At 39.3% G+C, this 18,518-nt stretch overlaps 1 non-coding gene across 1 annotated transcript; it reads left to right on the top strand.

Moving 5' to 3' along the window:
* The first annotated feature begins 5,092 nt into the window (after positions 1–5,092).
* On the top strand, positions 5,093–5,196 carry LOC130943129 (small nucleolar RNA R71). The gene has a single exon (XR_009071662.1). It is a non-coding gene; the product is annotated as a small nucleolar RNA R71 (small nucleolar RNA).
* Positions 5,197–18,518: the final 13,322 nt, after the last annotated feature.

Genomic DNA, 18,518 nt, shown 5'->3' with positions numbered 1-18,518 from the left:
TGTCATTACAAACGTATCACCATATGGATACATAGAGCTTCAGGATAATGACTCTAACAAAAAGTTCATTGTTAATGGACAAAGAGTCAAACATTATCTTGAAGGCAATTTTGAGCAAGAATGCTCAAAACTGAGACTTGATTAAAACTCAGTAATAGTCCAGCTAATGACATTAAAGAAGCGCTTGCTGGGAGGCAACCCAACCAATCACAAAATTTAATTTTATTCGTATTTAATTGATTTTTACAGGTATATGTCAAGGTATCTTCAAGGTAAAATAGCAATTGGTTGGATTCACAGAGTTATAAGGGAAATTGGAAGCTCACTGGCGTGAAAAAGCTAGTAAGAAACATTTTGGGCGTTGAACGCCCAAAAGAAGCACCCACTGGGCGTTCAACGCCAGTAAGGGTAGCCTTCTGGGCGTTAAACGCCAGAAAGGAGCATCTTCTGGGCGTTAAACGCCAGAAAGAAGCACCTTCTGGGCGTTTAACGCCAGATTGACAGCATCCTGGGCGTTTAGAAAAACGCCCAGTAACAAAGAACTTCCTGGCGTTCAACGCCAGAAAGATGCATCAGCTGGGCGTTGAACGCCCCGGAGAAGCAACATTTGGGCGTTAAACGCCCAAACCATGCAGCAGTTGGGCGTTTAACGCCAGGATGGTGGGGAGGAGGTAAAATTCGTTTTTCTTCACAATTTTTCTAATTTTTTATGTTTCAATTCATGATTTCTTGCATAAACATGTTTCAAAATATCATCCTTCAATTCCAAAAATTTTAATCCTAATTTCTAAAAACCCTAATTTCTAAAATCCCTTTTTCAAAAATATCAAATGTATCTTAATTTATAAACACAAAATCTTTTTCCAATCCAAATCTTTTTCAAATCTTTTTTCAACTCATCACATCTTTTGGATTTCGAAATTGCCTCTCCCTCTATTCCTCTTCTATCCTTTATTTTTGCTTGAGGACAAGCAAACCTCTAAGTTTGGTGTGATTTGCCATGATCACTGAGCTAAAACTCATCAAGATCATGGCACCTAAGGGAACAGGAAGAGCAAGGATGTGAACTTAAGGGAGCTAAAGCGTCAGAAATTAATTCTTGAAGGCACTCCACAGACTAGAGGAACATCCACTTCCCAAAATACAGGTTGTTAAGTTCTAATTCTAGCCTTAACTCTGTGATAGTATTATTATAGGATTTTACCTTAGAAGTTATATATAGTAGTAGTAATTAGTATATCTATTTTGATTTTATTTCCAATTAAGCTATAATTTATTTTTCTCATCATCATCAGGCATGAATAAAGTAGTAGATTTTTTTAGAATAAAGAAGTAATCTATATTTTTCGAGTTCTTAATAATAAAAATTATAATTAATTACATGTGGTGGCAATACTTTTTGTTTTCTGAATGAATGCTTGAACAGTGCATAAATTTTATCTTGAATTTTATGAATATTGGCTCCTAAAAGAATGAGGAACACGAAAAATATTATTGATGATCTGAAAAATCATGAAATTGATTCTTGGAGCAAGAAAAAGCAGTGAAAAAGAAAGCTTCCAAAAAAAAAAAAAAAGAAGGAGCAGTAGAAAAAGCCAATAGCCCTTAAAACCAAAAGGCAAGGGCAAAAAGGATCCAAGGCTTTGAGCATTAATGGATAGGAGGGCCCAAGGAAATAAATCCAGGCCTAAGCGGCTAAATCAAGCTGTCCCTAACCATGTGCTTGTGGCATGCAGGTCCAAGTGAAAAGCTTGAGACTGAGTGGTTAAAGTCGTGATCCAAAGCAAAAGAGTGTGCTTAAGAACTCTGGACACCTCTAATTGGGGACTCTAGCAAAGCTGAGTCACAATCTGAAAAGGTTCACCCAATTATGTGTCTGTGGCATTTATGTATCCGGTGGTAATACTGGAAAACAAAATGCTTAGGGCCACGGCCAAGACTCATAAAGTAGCTGTGTTCAAGAATCAACATACTAAACTAGGAGAATCAATAATACTATCTAAATTCTGAGTTCCTATGGATGCCAATCATTCTAAAAATTTAAAGATACAGGGGGATGCCAAAACTGTTCAGGAACAAAAAGCTACAAGCCCCACTCATCTAATAAGAATATGAGCTTCATTTAAAAATCTAAAATATTATTACTTCTTAATTTCTGTTAGAACCTATTTTATTCATCTAGTTGCTTGAGGACAAGCAACAGTTTAAGTTTGGTGTTGTGATGAGCGGATATTTTATACGCTTTTTGGGGGTAATTTCATGTAGATTTTAGCATGTTTTAATTAGTTTTTAGTTAAATATTATTAGTTTTTAGGCAAAAATTATATTTCTGGACTTTACTATGAGTGTGTGTATTTTTCTGTGATTTCAGGTATTTTCTGGCTGAAATTGAGGAAGCTGAGCAAAAATCTGACTTAGGCTGAAAAAGGACTGCTGATGCTGTTGGATCCTGACCTCCCTGCACTCGAAATGGATTTTCTGGAGCTACAGAAGTCCAATTGGCGCGCTCTCAACGGCATTGGAAAGTAGACATCCAGGGCTTTCCAGCAATATATAATAGTCCATACTTTGCGCGAAGATAGACGACGTAACTTGGCATTGAACGCCAAGTTCATGCTGCTGTCTGGAGTTAAACGCCAGAAAAATGTCATGATCCGGAGTTGAACGCCCAAAACACGTCATAACCTGGAGTTTAACGCCAAGAAAGGCCTCCACTCGTGGATAGCTTTAGTCTCAGCCCCAACACACACCAAGTGGGCCCCAGAAGTGGATTTCTGCACCAATTATCTTAGTTTACTCATATTCTGTAAACCTAGGTTACTAGTTTACTATTTAAACAACTTTTAGAGAATTATTTTGTACCTCATGACATTTTCAGATCTGAATTACATACTTTTTGACGGCATGAGTCTCTAAACTCCATTGTTGGGGGTGAGGAGCTCTGCAGCGTCTCGATGATTTAATACAATTCCTTTGTTTTCCATTCAAACACGCTTGTTCTTATCTAAGATGTTTATTCGCGCTTAATTGTGAAGAGGGTGATGATCCGTGACACTCATCACCTTCCTCAACCCATGAACGTGTGCCTGACAACCACCTCCGTTCTACATCAGATTGAATGAATATCTCTTAGATTCCTTAATCAGAATCTTCGTGGTATAGGCCGGATTGATGGCGGCATTCATGAGAATCCGGAAAGTCTAAACCTTGTCTGTGGTATTCCGAGTAGGATTCCGGGATTGAATGACTGTAACGTGCTTCAAACTCCTGAGGGCTGGGCGTTAGTGACAGACGCAAAAGAATCAATGGATTCTATTCCAACCTGATTGAGAACCGACAGATGATTAGCCGTGCTGTGACAGAGCATAGGAACGTTTTCACTGAGAGGATGGGAAGTAGCCACTGACAACGGTAACACCCTACATAGAGCTTGCCATGGAAGGAATCTTGCGTGTGGGAAGAGGATTTCAAGGAAAAGTAGAAATTCAAAGGACAAAGCATCTCCAAAACTCCAACATGTTTCTCATTACTGCACAACAAGTAACACTGTTATTCCCTTTTATTCTTATAATCAAATCTTGTAATTTCACTTTTAATCCTATTGGCTTCCTGACTAAGATTAATAAAATAAACATTGATTGCTTCAAGCCAATAATCTCCATGGGATCGACCCTTACTCACGTAAGGTATTACTTGGACGACCCAGTGCACTTGCTGGTTAGTTGTGCGAATCACAAATTCGTGCACCAGGATATAATGGTCTTCAACTTTTACCAAAACGTTCTCTACAAGTCCATGAGCTTGTTTTCTTGAGTTGTCTGCCATCTCTAGTGAGATTCTTGCAGCTTGTACCTCAAAGATCCTTAGCTTCTCCATTACAGAGAGAGGCATGAGGTTTACACTTGACCCTAAGTCACACAGAGCCATCTTGAAGGTCACGGTGCCTATGGTGCAAGGTATTGAAAACTTCCCAGGATCTTGTCTCTTTTGAGATAATTTCTGCCTAGACAAGTCATCCAGCTCTTTGGTGAGCAAAGGAGGTTCATCCTCCCAAGTCTCATTTCCAAATAACTTGTCATTTAGCTTCATGATTGCTCCAAGGTATTTAGCAACTTGCTCTTCAGTGACATACTCATCCTCTTCAGAGGAAGAATACTCATCAGAGCTCATGAATGGCAGAAGTAAATCCAGTGGAATCTCTATGGTCTCATTTTGAACCTCAGATTCCCATGGTTCCTCATTGGGGAACTCAGAGAAGGTTGGTGCACGCCCATTGAGGTCTTCCTCAGTGGCGTTCACTTCCTCTCTTTCCTCTCCAGATTCGGCCATGTTTATGGCTTTGCACTCTCCTTTTGGATTTTCTTCTGTATTGCTTGGAAGAGTACTTGGAGGGAGTTCAGTAATTTTCTTGCTCAGCTGTCCCACTTGTGCTTCCAAATTCCTAATGGAAGACCTTGTTTCAGTCATGAAACTTTGAGTGGTTTTGATTAGATCAGAGACCATGGTTGCTAAGTCAGAGGGGTTCTGCTTAGAATTCTCTGTCTGTTGCTGAGAAGATGATGGAAAAGGCTTGCCATTGCTAAACCTGTTTCTTCCACCATTATTGTTATTGAAACCTTGTTGAGGTTTCTCTTGATTCTTCCATGAGAAATTTGGGTGATTTCTCCATGAAGAATTATAGGTGTTTCCATAGGGTTCCCCTAGGTAATTCACCTCTTCCATTGAAGGGTTCTCAGGATCATAAGCTTCTTCTTCAGATGAAGCATCCTTAGTACTGCTTGGTACATTTTGCATTCCAGACAGACTTTGAGAAATCAAATTGACTTGTTGAGTCAATATCTTGTTCTGAGCCAGTATGGCATTCAGAGCATCAATCTCAAGAACTCCTTTCTTCTGACTTGTCCCATTGTTCACAGGATTCCTTTCAGAAGTGTACATGAATTGGTTATTTGCAACCATTTCAATGAGCTCTTGAGCTTCTGTAGGCGTCTTCTTCAGATGAAGAGATCCTCCAGGAGAGCTATCCAAAGACATCTTGGATAGTTCAGAGAGACCATAATAGAAAATACCTATGATGCTCCATTCAGAAAGCATGTCAGATGGACACTTTCTGATTAATTGTTTGTATCTTTCCCAAGCTTCATAGAGGGATTCACCATCCTTCTGTCTGAAGGTTTGGACTTCCACTCTAAGCTTACTCCATTTTTGAGGTGGAAAGAACTTTGCTAAGAAGGCATTGACTAGCTTTTCCCAAGAGTCCAGGCTATCTTTAGGTTGTGAGTCCAACCATATTCTAGCTCTGTCTCTTACAGCAAAAGGGAATAGCATCAGTCTGTAGACCTCAGGGTCAACCCCATTAGTCTTGACTGTGTCACAGATTTGCAAGAACTCAGCTAAAAACTGATGAGGATCTTCCATTGGAAGTCCATGGAACTTGCAATTCTGTTGCATTAGAGAAACTAATTGAGGCTTAAGCTCAAAGTTGTTTGCTCCAATGGCAGGGATAGAGATGCTTCTCCCATAGAAATTGGGAGTAGGTGCAGTAAAGTCACCCAGCACCTTCCTTGCATTGTTGGCATTGTTGTTGTTTTCGGCTGCCATGTCTTCTTCTTCTTTGAAGAATTCGGTTAGGTCCTCTACAGAGAGTTGTGCCTTAGCTTCTCTTAGCTTTCGCTTCAAGGTCCTTTCAGGTTCAGGGTCAGCTTCAACAAGAATGCCTTTGTCTTTGTTCCTGCTCATATGAAAGAGAAAAGAACAAGAAAATATGGAATCCTCTATGTCACAGTATAGAGATTCCTTGAGGTGTCAGAGGAAGAAAAATGGAAGACAGGGGTAGAAAATTCGAACTTATCAAAGAAGATGGAGTTCGAATTTTGCATTAAGGGATAGTGTTAGTCCATAAATAGAAGGATGTGAGAAGAAGGGAAGTAATTTTCAAAAATTAAGTGAAAGATTTTGAAAATATTTTTGAAAAACATTACTTAATTTTCGAAAATGAAAGTGGGAAAGAAATAAAATGATTTTTGAAAAAGATTTTGAAATTAGAAGTTAAAAAGATCTGATTGAAAACTTATTTTGAAAAAGATGTGGTTAAGAAGACATGATTGAAAAGATTTGATTTGAAAACAATTTTAAAAGATATGTTTTGAAAACAATTTTAAAAAGATTTCATTTTAAAAGTTAATGACTTGCCTAACAAGAAAAGATATGATTCAAACATTAAACCTTTCTCAGCAGAAAAGGTAACAAACTTGAGATGTTCAATCAAATCATTAATTGTTAGTAAGTATCTTTGAAAAAGGAAAGAAATTAATTTTGAAAACATTTGATTGAAAAGATATGATTTGAAAAAGATTTGATTTTGAAAAACTAAAAAAAATTGATTTGAAAACAAAATCTTCCCCCTAGCACCATCCTAGCGTTAAACGCCCAGAATGGTATCCATTCTGGCATTTAACGCCCAAAATGCACCCTTTTTGGGCGTTAAACGCCCAACCAGGTACCCTGGCTGGCGTTTAAACGCCAGTCTGTCTTCTTCACTGGGCATTTTTGAATGCTCAGCTTTTTCTGTGTAATTCCTCTGCAGTATGTTCTGAATCTTCAATTCTTTGTATTATTGACTTGAAAAGACACAAATAAAAAATATTTTTGGATTTTTAATAATCAAAATGCAACAAGAATCAAATAACAATGCATGCAAGACACCAAACTTAGCAGTTTGTATACTACTGACACTATATGAGACGCATAAACACTCAAGTCAAAAGAATTCAAAGATCAGAGTAAGAAATCATCAAGAATTACTTGAAGATCCTTAAGACACATGAATGAATGTATGCAATTGACACCAGACTTAAGATGAGACACTAGACTCAAGCAAGAAACATCAAATATTTTTGGTTTTTAAAATTTTGTGAATTTTTTTTTGTGATTTTCGAAAGTTAAGTGAAAAAAAGATATCAAAATTCTTAATGAGAATTCCAGGAATCAGTGCAATGCTAGTCTAAGACTCCGGTCCAGGAATTAGACATGGCTTCACAGCCAGCCAAGCTCTCAAAGAAAGCTTCGGTCCAAAACACTAGACATGGCCAAAGGCCAGCCAAGCCTTAGCAGATCACTGCTCCAAAAGCAAGATTGATAAAAAATCAACAAGCTTCTGTGATGATAAGCTGAAACCTCGGTCCAATGAGATTAGACATGGCTTCTCAGCCAGCCAGATTTCAACAAATCATCATGAAACTCTAGAATTCATCTTCAAGAATTTCGAAAAAAAATAAAATAACATAAATACCTAATCTAAGCAACAAGATGAACCGTCAGTTGTCCATACACAAACAATCCCCGGCAACGGCGCCAAAAACTTGGTGCACGAAATTGTGAACACTACTTTGTCCATATTCGAATAATCCCCGGTAATGGCTCCAAAGACTTGGTGCTCAATACCATGGCATAAACACAACTTCGCACAACTAACCAGCAAGTGCACTGGGTCATCCAAGTAATACCTTACGTGAGTAAGGGTCGATCCCACAGAGATTGTTGCTATGAAGCAAGCTATGGTCATCTTGTAAATCTCAGTCAGGCAGACTCAATTGGGTATAGTGATAAACGAATAAAGCATAAAGATAAAGATAGAGGTACTTATGTATATCATTGGTGGGAGCTTCAGATAAGCGTATGAAGATGCATTCCCTTCCGTCTCTCTGCTTTCCTACAGTCTTCATCCAATCCTTCTTACTCCTTTCCATGGCAAGCTCACGTAGGGTTTCACCGTTGTCAATGGCTACCTCCCATCCTCTCAGTGAAAACGATTGCATATGCTCTGTCCCAGCATAGCGGAATTCAGCTGTCGGTTCTCGGTCAGGCCAGAATAAAATCCATTGATTCTTTTGCGTCTGTCACTAACGCCCCGCCTGCTAGGAGTTTGAAGCACGTCACAGTCATTCAATCATTGAATCCTACTCAGAATACCACAGACAAGGTTAGACCTTCCGGATTCTCTTGAATGCCGCCATCAGTTCTTGCCTATACCACGAAGATTCCGGTTAAAGAATCCAAGAGATATTCACTAAGCCTCGGATGCTTGTAGAACAAGAATGGTTGTCAGTCACCTTGTTCATAGGTGAGAATGGTGATGAGTGTCACTGATCATCACATTCATCAAGTTGAAGAACAAGTGATATCTTGGACAAAGAACAAGTGGAATTGAATAGAAGAACAATAGTAATTGCATTAATACTCGAGGTACAGCAGAGCTCCACACCTTAATCTATGGTGTGTAGAAACTCCACCGTTGAAAATACATAAGAACAAGGTCTAGGCATGGCCGAATGGCCAGCCTCCCAAATGATCTAAGATAGCATAAAACTCAAAGATAGCTACCAAGATATCTGTCAAATACAATAGTAAAAGGTCCTACTTATAGAAAACTAGTAGCCTAAGGTGTACAGAGATGAGTAAATGACATAAAAATCCACTTCCAGGCCCACTTCGTGTGTGCTTGGGCTGAGCAAATGAAGCATTTTCGTGTAGAGACTCTCCTTGGAGTTAAACGCCAGCTTTTATGCCAGTTTGGGCGTTTAACACCCAATTAGGTTCCAGTTCCGGCGTTTAACGCTGGTTTTTCTTGAGGTGACTTTGAACGCCGGTTTGGGCCATCAAATCTTGGGCAAAGTATAGACTATCGAATATTGCTGGAAAGCCCAGGATGTCTACTTTCCAACGCCGTTGAGAGCGCGCCAATTGGGCTTCTGTAGCTCCAGAAAATCCACTTCGAGTGCAGGGAGGTCAGAATTCAATAGCATCTGCAGTCCTTTTCAGTCTCTGAATCAGATTTTTGCTCAGGTCCCTCAATTTCAGCCAGAAAATTCCTGAAATCACAGAAAAACACACAAACTCATAGTAAAGTCCAGAAAAGTGAATTTTAACTAAAAACTAATAAAAATATACTAAAAACTAACTAGATCATACTAAAAACAATGCCTAAAAGTGTATAAATTATCCGCTCATCAATTGTCTGGCTGTTTTGGATGAATATGATTGTTGTTTGATTGAATTATCGTTTAGTTTTGTTAAACGGACGATTGCTGAATAATTTCATTAAAGTTGTAAAAATGGGCTTAATCTGTTGAAAATGATCCGAGTTTAAATCGGTTTCTTTGAAATATGAAAATGATATGAATTGTTGGAATCAACTTGATTTTGAACTAATTTGGTTTTGAACCCGTTGAAAAGGGTTGTGGAATGGTGTGGTTGGGACCCGAAAAGGGTGGCAAAGTCCAAGTTTTAGGGGAGATGCTGTCGAAATTTTGTTATGAAATTTAAGACTCTGTTTAAAATGGTATTTAGAAAATGATTGGATTTGAGAGATTCTATTATGTGATTTTGGATTTATTAAGAAAAGTATATGTTTTCAGGTTGATTTAAATATGAAAAAACCTATGTTTTGGAGTTTGATCAAAGAAGTATCTTTGGAGGAGTTTTAGTGAGTTTAAAAGAAATTGAACTTTAAATCGATTGATTTCGTTCTGCGACTGGTGCACGAAATTGTGATCATCAATGGCGCCATCAACATGGTACGCTCATTGCAATCTCAACTCTTTATCACAACTTCGCACAACTAACCAGCAAGTGCACTGGGTCGTCCAAGTAATAAACCTTACGCGAGTAAGGGTCGATCCCACGGAGATTGTTGGTATGAAGCAAGCTATGGTCACCTTGTAAATCTTAGTCAGGCAGATTCAAAGGGTCATGAATGATATATGAATAAAGCATAAAGATAGAGATACTTATGTAATTCATTGGTGAGAATTTCAGATAAGCGTATGGGGATGCTTTGTCCTTTCCGTCTCTCTGCTTTCCTACTGTCTTCATCCAATCCTTCTTACTCCTTTCCATGGCAAGCTGTATGTTGGGCATCACCGTTGTCAGTGGCTACAATCCCGTCCTCTCAGTGAAAATGTTCAACGCACCCTGTCACGGCACGGCTAATCATCTGTCGGTTCTCAATCAGGTTGGAATAGAATCCATTGATTCTTTTGCGTCTGTCACTAACGCCTAGCCTTCAGGAGTTTGAAGCTCGTCACAGTCAGTCAATCATTGAATCCTACTCAGAATACCACAGACAAGGTTTAGACCTTCCGAATTCTCTTGAATGCCGCCATCAATTCTAGCTTATACCACGAAGATTCCGATTAAGGGATCCAAGAGATATCCACTCAATCTAAGGTAGAACGGAGGTGGTTGTCAGGCACACGTTCATAGGTGAGAATGATGATGAGTGTCACGGATCATCACATTCATCAAGTTGAAGAACAGTGATATCTTAGAACAAGAACAAGCTGAATTGAATAGAAGAACAATAGTAATTGCATTAATACTCGAGGTACAGCAGAGCTCCACACCTTAATCTATGGTGTGTAGAAACTCCACCGTTGAAAATACATAAGAACAAGGTCTAGGCATGGCCGAGAGTCCAGCCCCCATGATCTAAGAACCAGACGTCCAAAGATGATCCAAAGATCTAAAAATGATCAAAAGATGAAAATACAATAGCAAAAGGTCCTATTTGTAGAGAACTAGTAGCCTAGGGTTTACAGAAATGAGTAATGACATAAAATCCCTTCCGGGCCCACTTGGTGTGTGCTTGGACTGAGCATTGAAAGCTTTCATGTGTAGAGACTTTTCTTGGAGTTAAACGCCAGCTTTTGCCAGTTTGGGCGTTTAACTCCATTCTTGTGCCAGTTCCGGCGTTTAACATCGGGCAGTTTTGAGCTGATTTAGAACGCCGGTTTGTGCCATCAAATCTTGGGCAAAGTATGGACTATTATATATGTTTTGAAAGCCCAGGATATCTACTTTCCAACGCCGTTGAGAGCGCGCCAATTGGGCTTCTGTAGCTCCAGAAATCCACTTCGAGTGCAGGGAGGTCAGAATTCACAGCATCTGCAGTCCTTTTTCAGTCTCTGAATCAGATTTTTGCTCAGGTCCCTCAATTTCAGCCAGAAAATACCTGAAATCACAGAAAAACACACAACTCATAGTAAAGTCCAGAAAAGTGAATTTTAACTAAAAACTAATAAAATATACTAAAAACTAACTAATCATACTAAAACAATGCCTAAAAGTGTATAAATTATCCGCTCATCAATTGTCTGGCTGTTTTGGATGAATATTGTTGTTTGATTGAATTATCGTTTAGTTTTGTTTAAACGGACGATTGCTGAATAATTTCATTAAAGTTGTAAAATGGGCTTAATCTGTTGAAAATGATCCGAGTTTTAAATCGGTTTCTTTGAATATGAAATGATATGAAATTGTTGGAATCACTTGATTTTGAACTAATTGGTTTTGAACCCGTTTGAAAGGGTTGTGGAATGTGTGGTTGGGACCCGAAAAGGGTGGCAAAGTCCAAGTTTTAGGGGAGATGCTGTCGAAATTTTGTTATGAAATTTAAGACTCTGTTTAAAATGGTATTTAGAAAATGATTGGATTTGAGAGATTCTATTATGTGATTTTGGATTTATTAAGAAAAGTATATGTTTTCAGGTTGATTTAAATATGAAAAAACCTATGTTTTGGAGTTTGATCAAAGAAGTATCTTTGGAGGAGTTTTAGTGAGTTTAAAAGAAATTGAACTTTAAATCGATTGATTTCGTTCTGCGACTGGTGCACGAAATTGTGATCATCAATGGCGCCATCAACATGGTACGCTCATTGCAATCTCAACTCTTTATCACAACTTCGCACAACTAACCAGCAAGTGCACTGGGTCGTCCAAGTAATAAACCTTACGCGAGTAAGGGTCGATCCCACGGAGATTGTTGGTATGAAGCAAGCTATGGTCACCTTGTAAATCTTAGTCAGGCAGATTCAAAGGGTCATGAATGATATATGAATAAAGCATAAAGATAGAGATACTTATGTAATTCATTGGTGAGAATTTCAGATAAGCGTATGGGGATGCTTGTCCTTCCGTCTCTCTCTGCTTTCCTACTGTCTTCATCCAATCCTTCTTACTCCTTTCCATGGCAAGCTGTATGTTGGGCATCACCGTTGTCATGGCTACAATCCCGTCCTCCTCAGTGAAAATGTTCAACGCACCCTGTCACGGCACGGCTAATCATCTGTCGGTTCTCAATCAGGTTGGAATAGAATCCATTGATTCTTTTGCGTCTGTCCTAACGCCTAGCCTCAGGAGTTTGAGCTCGTCACAGTCATCAATCATTGAATCCTACTCAGAATACCACAGACAGTTTTAGACCTTCCGAATTCTCTTGAATGCCGCCATCATTCTAGCTTATACCACGAAGATTCCGATTAAGGGATCCAAGAGATATCCACTCAATCTAAGGTAGAACGGAGGTGGTTGTCAGCACACGTTCATAGTGAGAATGATGATGAGTGTCACGGATCATCACATTCATCAAGTTGAAGAACAAGTGATATCTTAGAACAAGAACAAGCTGAATTGAATAGAAGACAATAGTAATTGCATTAATACTCGAGGTACAGCAGAGCTCCACACCTTAATCTATGGTGTGTAGAAACTCCACCTTGAAATACATAAGAACAAGTCTAGGCATGGCCGAGAGTCCAGCCCCCATGATCTAAGAACCAGACGTCCAAAGATGATCCAAAGATCTAAAAATGATCAAAAGATGAAAATACAATAGCAAAAGGTCCTATTTGTAGAGAACTAGTAGCCTAGGGTTTACAGAAATGAGTAAATGACATAAAAATCCACTTCCGGGCCCACTTGGTGTGTGCTTGGACTGAGCATTGAAGCTTTCATGTGTAGAGACTTTTCTTGGAGTTAAACGCCAGCTTTTGTGCCAGTTTGGGCGTTTAACTCCCATTCTTGTGCCAGTTCCGGCGTTTAACATCGGGCAATTTTGAGCTGATTTAGAACGCCGGTTTGTGCCATCAAATCTTGGGCAAAGTATGGACTATTATATATTGTTGGAAAGCCCAGGATGTCTACTTTCCAACGCCGTTGAGAGCGCGCCAATTGGGCTTCTGTAGCCCCAGAAAATCCACTTCGAGTGCAGGGAGGTCAGAATTCAACAGCATCTGCAGTCCTTTTCAGTCTCTGAATCAGATTTTTGCTCAGGTCCCTCAATTTCAGCCAGAAAATACCTGAAATCACAGAAAAACACACAAACTCATAGTAAAGTCCAGAAAAGTGAATTTTAACTAAAAACTAATAAAAATATACTAAAAACTAACTAGATCATACTAAAAACAATGCCTAAAAGTGTATAAATTATCCGCTCATCAATTGTCTGGCTGTTTTGGATGAATATGATTGTTGTTTGATTGAATTATCGTTTAGTTTTGTTAAACGGACGATTGCTGAATAATTTCATTAAAGTTGTAAAAATGGGCTTAATCTGTTGAAAATGATCCGAGTTTAAATCGGTTTCTTTGAAATATGAAAATGATATGAATTGTTGGAATCAACTTGATTTTGAACTATTTGGTTTTGAACCGTTGAAAAGGGTTGTGGAATGGTGTGGTTGGGACCCGAAAAGGGTGGCAAAGTCCAAGTTTAGGGGAGATGCTGTCGAATTTTTGTTATGAATTTAAGACTCTGTTTAAAATGGTATTTAGAAAATGATTGGATTTGAGAGATTCTATTATGTGATTTTGGATTTATTAAGAAAAGTATATGTTTTCAGGTTGATTTAAATATGAAAAAACCTATGTTTTGGAGTTTGATCAAAGAAGTATCTTTGGAGGAGTTTTAGTGAGTTTAAAGAATTGAACTTTAAAATCGATTGATTTCGTTCTGCGACTGTGCACGAAATTGTGATCATCAATGGCGCCATCAACATGTACGCTCATTGCAATCTCAACTCTTTATCACAACTTCGCACAACTAACCAGCAAGTGCACTGGGTCGTCCAAGTAATAACCTTACGCGAGTAAGGGTCGATCCCACGGAGATTGTTGGTATGAAGCAAGCTATGGTCACTTGTAAATCTTAGTCAGGCAGATTCAAAGGTCATGAATGATATATGAATAAAGCATAAAGATAGAGATACTTGTAATTCATTGGTGAGAATTTCAGATAAGCGTATGGGGATGCTTTGTCCTTTCCGTCTCTCTGCTTTCCTACTGTCTTCATCCAATCCTTCTTACTCCTTTCCATGCAAGCTGTATGTTGGGCATCACCGTTGTCAGGGCTACAATCCCGTCCTCAGTGAAAATGTTCAACGCACCCTGTCACGGCACGGCTAATCATCTGTCGGTTCTCAATCAGGTTGGAATAGAATCCATTGATTCTTTTGCGTCTGTCACTAACGCCTAGCCTTCAGGAGTTTGAAGCTCGTCACAGTCAGTCAATCATTGAATCCTACTCAGAATACCACAGACAAGGTTAGACCTTCCGAATTCTCTTGATGCCGCCATCAATTCTAGCTATACCACGAAGATTCCGATTAAGGGATCCAAGAGATATCCACTCAATCTAAGGTAGAACGGAGGTGGTTGTCAGGCACACGTTCATAGGTGAGAATGATGATGAGTGTCACGGATCATCACATTCATCAAGTTGAAGAACAAGTGATATCTTAGAACAAGAACAAGCTGAATTGAATAGAAGAACAATAGTAATTGCATTAATACTCGAGGTACAGCAGAGCTCCACACCTTAATCTATGGTGTGTAGAAACTCCACCGTTGAAAATACATAAGAACAAGGTCTAGGCATGGCCGAGAGTCCAGCCCCCATGATCTAAGAACCAGACGTCCAAAGATGATCCAAAGATCTAAAAATGATCAAAAGATGAAAATACAATAGCAAAAGGTCCTATTTGTAGAGAACTAGTAGCCTAGGGTTTACAGAAATGTAATGACATAAAAATCCACTTCCGGGCCCACTTGGTGTGTGCTTGGACTGAGCATTGAAGCTTTCATGTGTAGAGACTTTTCTTGGAGTTAAACGCCAGCTTTTGTGCCAGTTTGGGCGTTTAACTCCCATTCTTGTGCCAGTTCCGGCGTTTAACATCGGGCAGTTTTGAGCTGATTTAGAACGCCGGTTTGTGCCATCAAATCTTGGGCAAAGTATGGACTATTATATATTGTTGGAAAGCCCAGGATGTCTACTTTCCAACGCCGTTGAGAGCGCGCCAATTGAATATCTGTAGCTCCAGAAAATCCGCTTCGAGTGCAGGGAGGTCAGAATCCAACAGCATCTGCAGTCCTTTTCAGTTTCTGAATCAGATTTTTGCTCAGGTCCCTCAATTTTAGCCAGAAAATACCTGAAAATCACAGAAAAACACACAAACTCATAGTAAAGTCCAGAAAAGTGAATTTTAACTAAAAACTAATAGAAATATACTAAAAACTAACTAAAACATGCTAAAAACATGCTAAAAACATACTAAAAACAATGCCAAAAAGCGTATAAATTATCCGCTCATCACAACACCAAACTTAAATTATTGCTTGTCCCCAAGCAACTAAAAATCAAATAAGATAAAAAGAAGAGAATATGCAATGAATTCCAAAAACATCTATGAAGATCAGTATTAATTAGATGAGCGGGGCTTTTATCTTTTTGCCTCTAAACAGTTTTGGCATCTCACTCTATCCTTTGAAATTCAGAATGATTGGCTTCTATAGGAACTCAGAATCCAGATAGTGTTATTGATTCTCCTAGTTAAGTATGATGGTTCTTGAACACAGCTACTTTATGAGTCTTGGCCGTGGCCCAAAGCACTCTGTCTTCCAGTATTACCACCGGATACATACATGCCACAGACACATAATTGGGTGAACCTTTTCAGATTGTGACTCAGCTTTGCTAGAGTCCCCAATTAGAGGTGTCCAGGGTTCTTAAGCACACTCTTTTTGCCTTGGATCACAACTTTATTTCTTTCTTTTTCTTTTTCTTTTTTTTTTCGTTTTTCTCTCTTTTTTTTCGTTTTTCTCCCTTTTTTTTGAATATTCACTGCTTTTTCTTGCTTCAAGAATCATTTTTATGATTTTTCAGATCCTCAGTAACATGTCTTATTTTTCATCATTCTTTCAAGAGCCAACATTCATGAACACAAATTCAAAGACTTATGCACTGTTCAAGCATACATTCATAAACAAAAGTGTTGCTACCACATCAAAATAATAATCTGTTATAAAATTTAAAATTCATGCAATTCTTCTCTTTTTTCAATTAAGAAAATTTTTCATTTAAGAAGGTGATGGATTCATAGGACATTCATAACTTTAAGCATAGACACTAAGACACTAATGATCATGTAATAAGACACAAACATAGATAAACATAGCATAAAATTCGAAAACAAGAAAATAAAGAACAAGGAGATTAAGAACGGGTCCACCTTAGTGATGGCGGCTTGCTCTTCCTCTTGAAGATCTTATGGAGTGCTTGAGCTCCTCAATGTCTCTTCCTTGCCTTTGTTGCTCCTCTCTCATGATTCTTTGATCCTCTCTAATTTCATGGAGGAGGATGGAATGTTCTTGGTGCTCCACCCTTAGTTGTCCCATGTTGGAACTCAATTCTCCTAGGGAGGTGTTGATTTGCTCCCAATAGTTTTGTGGAGGAAAGTGCATCCCTTGAGGTATATCAGGGATTTCATGATGAGTGGGATCTCTTGTTTGCTCCATCCTTTTCTTAGTGATGGGCTTGTCCTCATCAATGGGGATGTCTCCCTCTCTATATCACTCCAACTGAATAACAGAGGTGACAAATGAGATGAGGAAAGGCTAATCTGCCAAGGTAGAGGACTTGTCCGCCACCTTATAAAGTTCTTGGGCTATAACCTCATGAACTTCTACTTCTTCTCCAATCATGATACTATGAATCATGATGGCCCGGTCTATAGTAACTTCAGACCGGTTGCTAGTGGGAATGATTGAGCGTTGTAAACTCTAACCATCCCCTAGCTATGGCTTGAGGTCATGCCTTCTCATTGAACCGGCTTTCCTCTTGAATCTCTCTTCCATTGGGCGCCCTCTTCACAAATGTCTATGAGGACTTGGTCCAACCTTTGATCAAAGTTGACCCTTCTAGTGTAAGGGTGTTCATCTCCTTGCATCATGGGCAAGTTGAATGCCAACCTTACATTTTTCGGACTAAATCTAAGTATTTCCCCCGAATTGTAAGCCAATTCTTTGGGTTCGGGTTCACACTTTGATCATGGCTCTTGGTGATCCATGCATTGCATAGAACTCTTGAACCATTAAGATTCCGACTTGTTGAATGGGGTTGGTAAGAACTTTCCAACCTCTTCTTCGGATCTCATGTCGGATCTCCGGATATTCACTCTTTTTGAGTTTGAAAGGGACCTCGGGGATCACCTTCTTCAAGGCCACAACTTCATAGAAGTGGTCTTGATGCACCCTTCAGATGAATCTCTCCATCTCTCATGACTCGGGTGAAGCTTTTGCCTTCCCTTCCTCTTTCTAAGGTTTCTCCGGCCTTGGATGTCATAAATGGCTATGGAAAACAAAAAGCAATGCTCTTACCACACCAACTTAAAAGGTTTGCTCGTCCTCGAGCAAAGAAGAAAGAAGAGAATAGAAGAAGAAAAATAGAGGAGATGGAGATGGCTTTGTGTTCGGCCAAACGGGGAGAAGTAGTGTTTGGGGTGTGAAAATGAAGGAGTGAAGATGGGTTTATATAGGGTGGAGAGAGGGTAGGGTTCGGCTATGGGAGGGTGGGTTTTGGGAGGAAAGTGGTTTGAATTTGAATGGTGAGGTAGGTGGGGTTTTATGAAGGATGGATGTGAGTGGTGAAGAGAAAGATGGGATTTGATAGGTGAAGGGTTTTTGGGGAAGAGGTGTTGAGGTGATTGGTGAATGGGTGAAGAAGAGAGAGAGTGGCGAGCAAAAATGCCCTTCATGCCAATTCTGGCGTTAAACGCCGGGCTGGTGCCCATTTCTGGCATTTAACGCCAACTTCTTGCCCTTTCCTGGCGTTTAACGCCAGTCTGGTGCCCCTTTCTGGCGTTAAACGCCCAGAAAGATACAAACAATTGATCAGAAAGTGTCCTTCTGACATGCTTTCTAAATGGAGCATCATAGGAATCTTCTCTGATGGTCTGTTTGAACTGTCCAAGATGTCATTGGACAGCTCTGCTAGAGGATCTCTTCATCTGAAGAAGACGCCTGCAGAAGCTCAAGAACTCATTGAAATGGTTACAAATAACCAATTCATGTACACTTCTGAAAGGAATCCTATGAACAATGGGACGAATCAGAAGAAAGGAGTTCTTGAGATTGATACTCTGAATGCCATATTGGCTCAGAACAAAATATTGACTCAGCAAGTCAATATGATTTCTCAAAGTCTGTCTGGAATGCAAGCTGCACCAGGCAGTACTAAGGATGCTTCATCTGAAGAAGAAGCTTATGATCCTGAGAACCCTTCAATGGAAGAGGTGAATTACATGGGAGAACCCTATGGAAACACCTATAATCCTTCATGGAGAAATCATCCAAATCTCTCATGGAAGGATCAACAGAGACCTCAACAAGGTTTCAACACAATAATG

This window comes from Arachis stenosperma, chromosome 7 (assembly GCF_014773155.1).
Source record: "Arachis stenosperma cultivar V10309 chromosome 7, arast.V10309.gnm1.PFL2, whole genome shotgun sequence".
NCBI lineage: Eukaryota > Viridiplantae > Streptophyta > Magnoliopsida > Fabales > Fabaceae > Arachis > Arachis stenosperma.
This window is presented reverse-complemented; position numbering and strand designations above follow the sequence as displayed.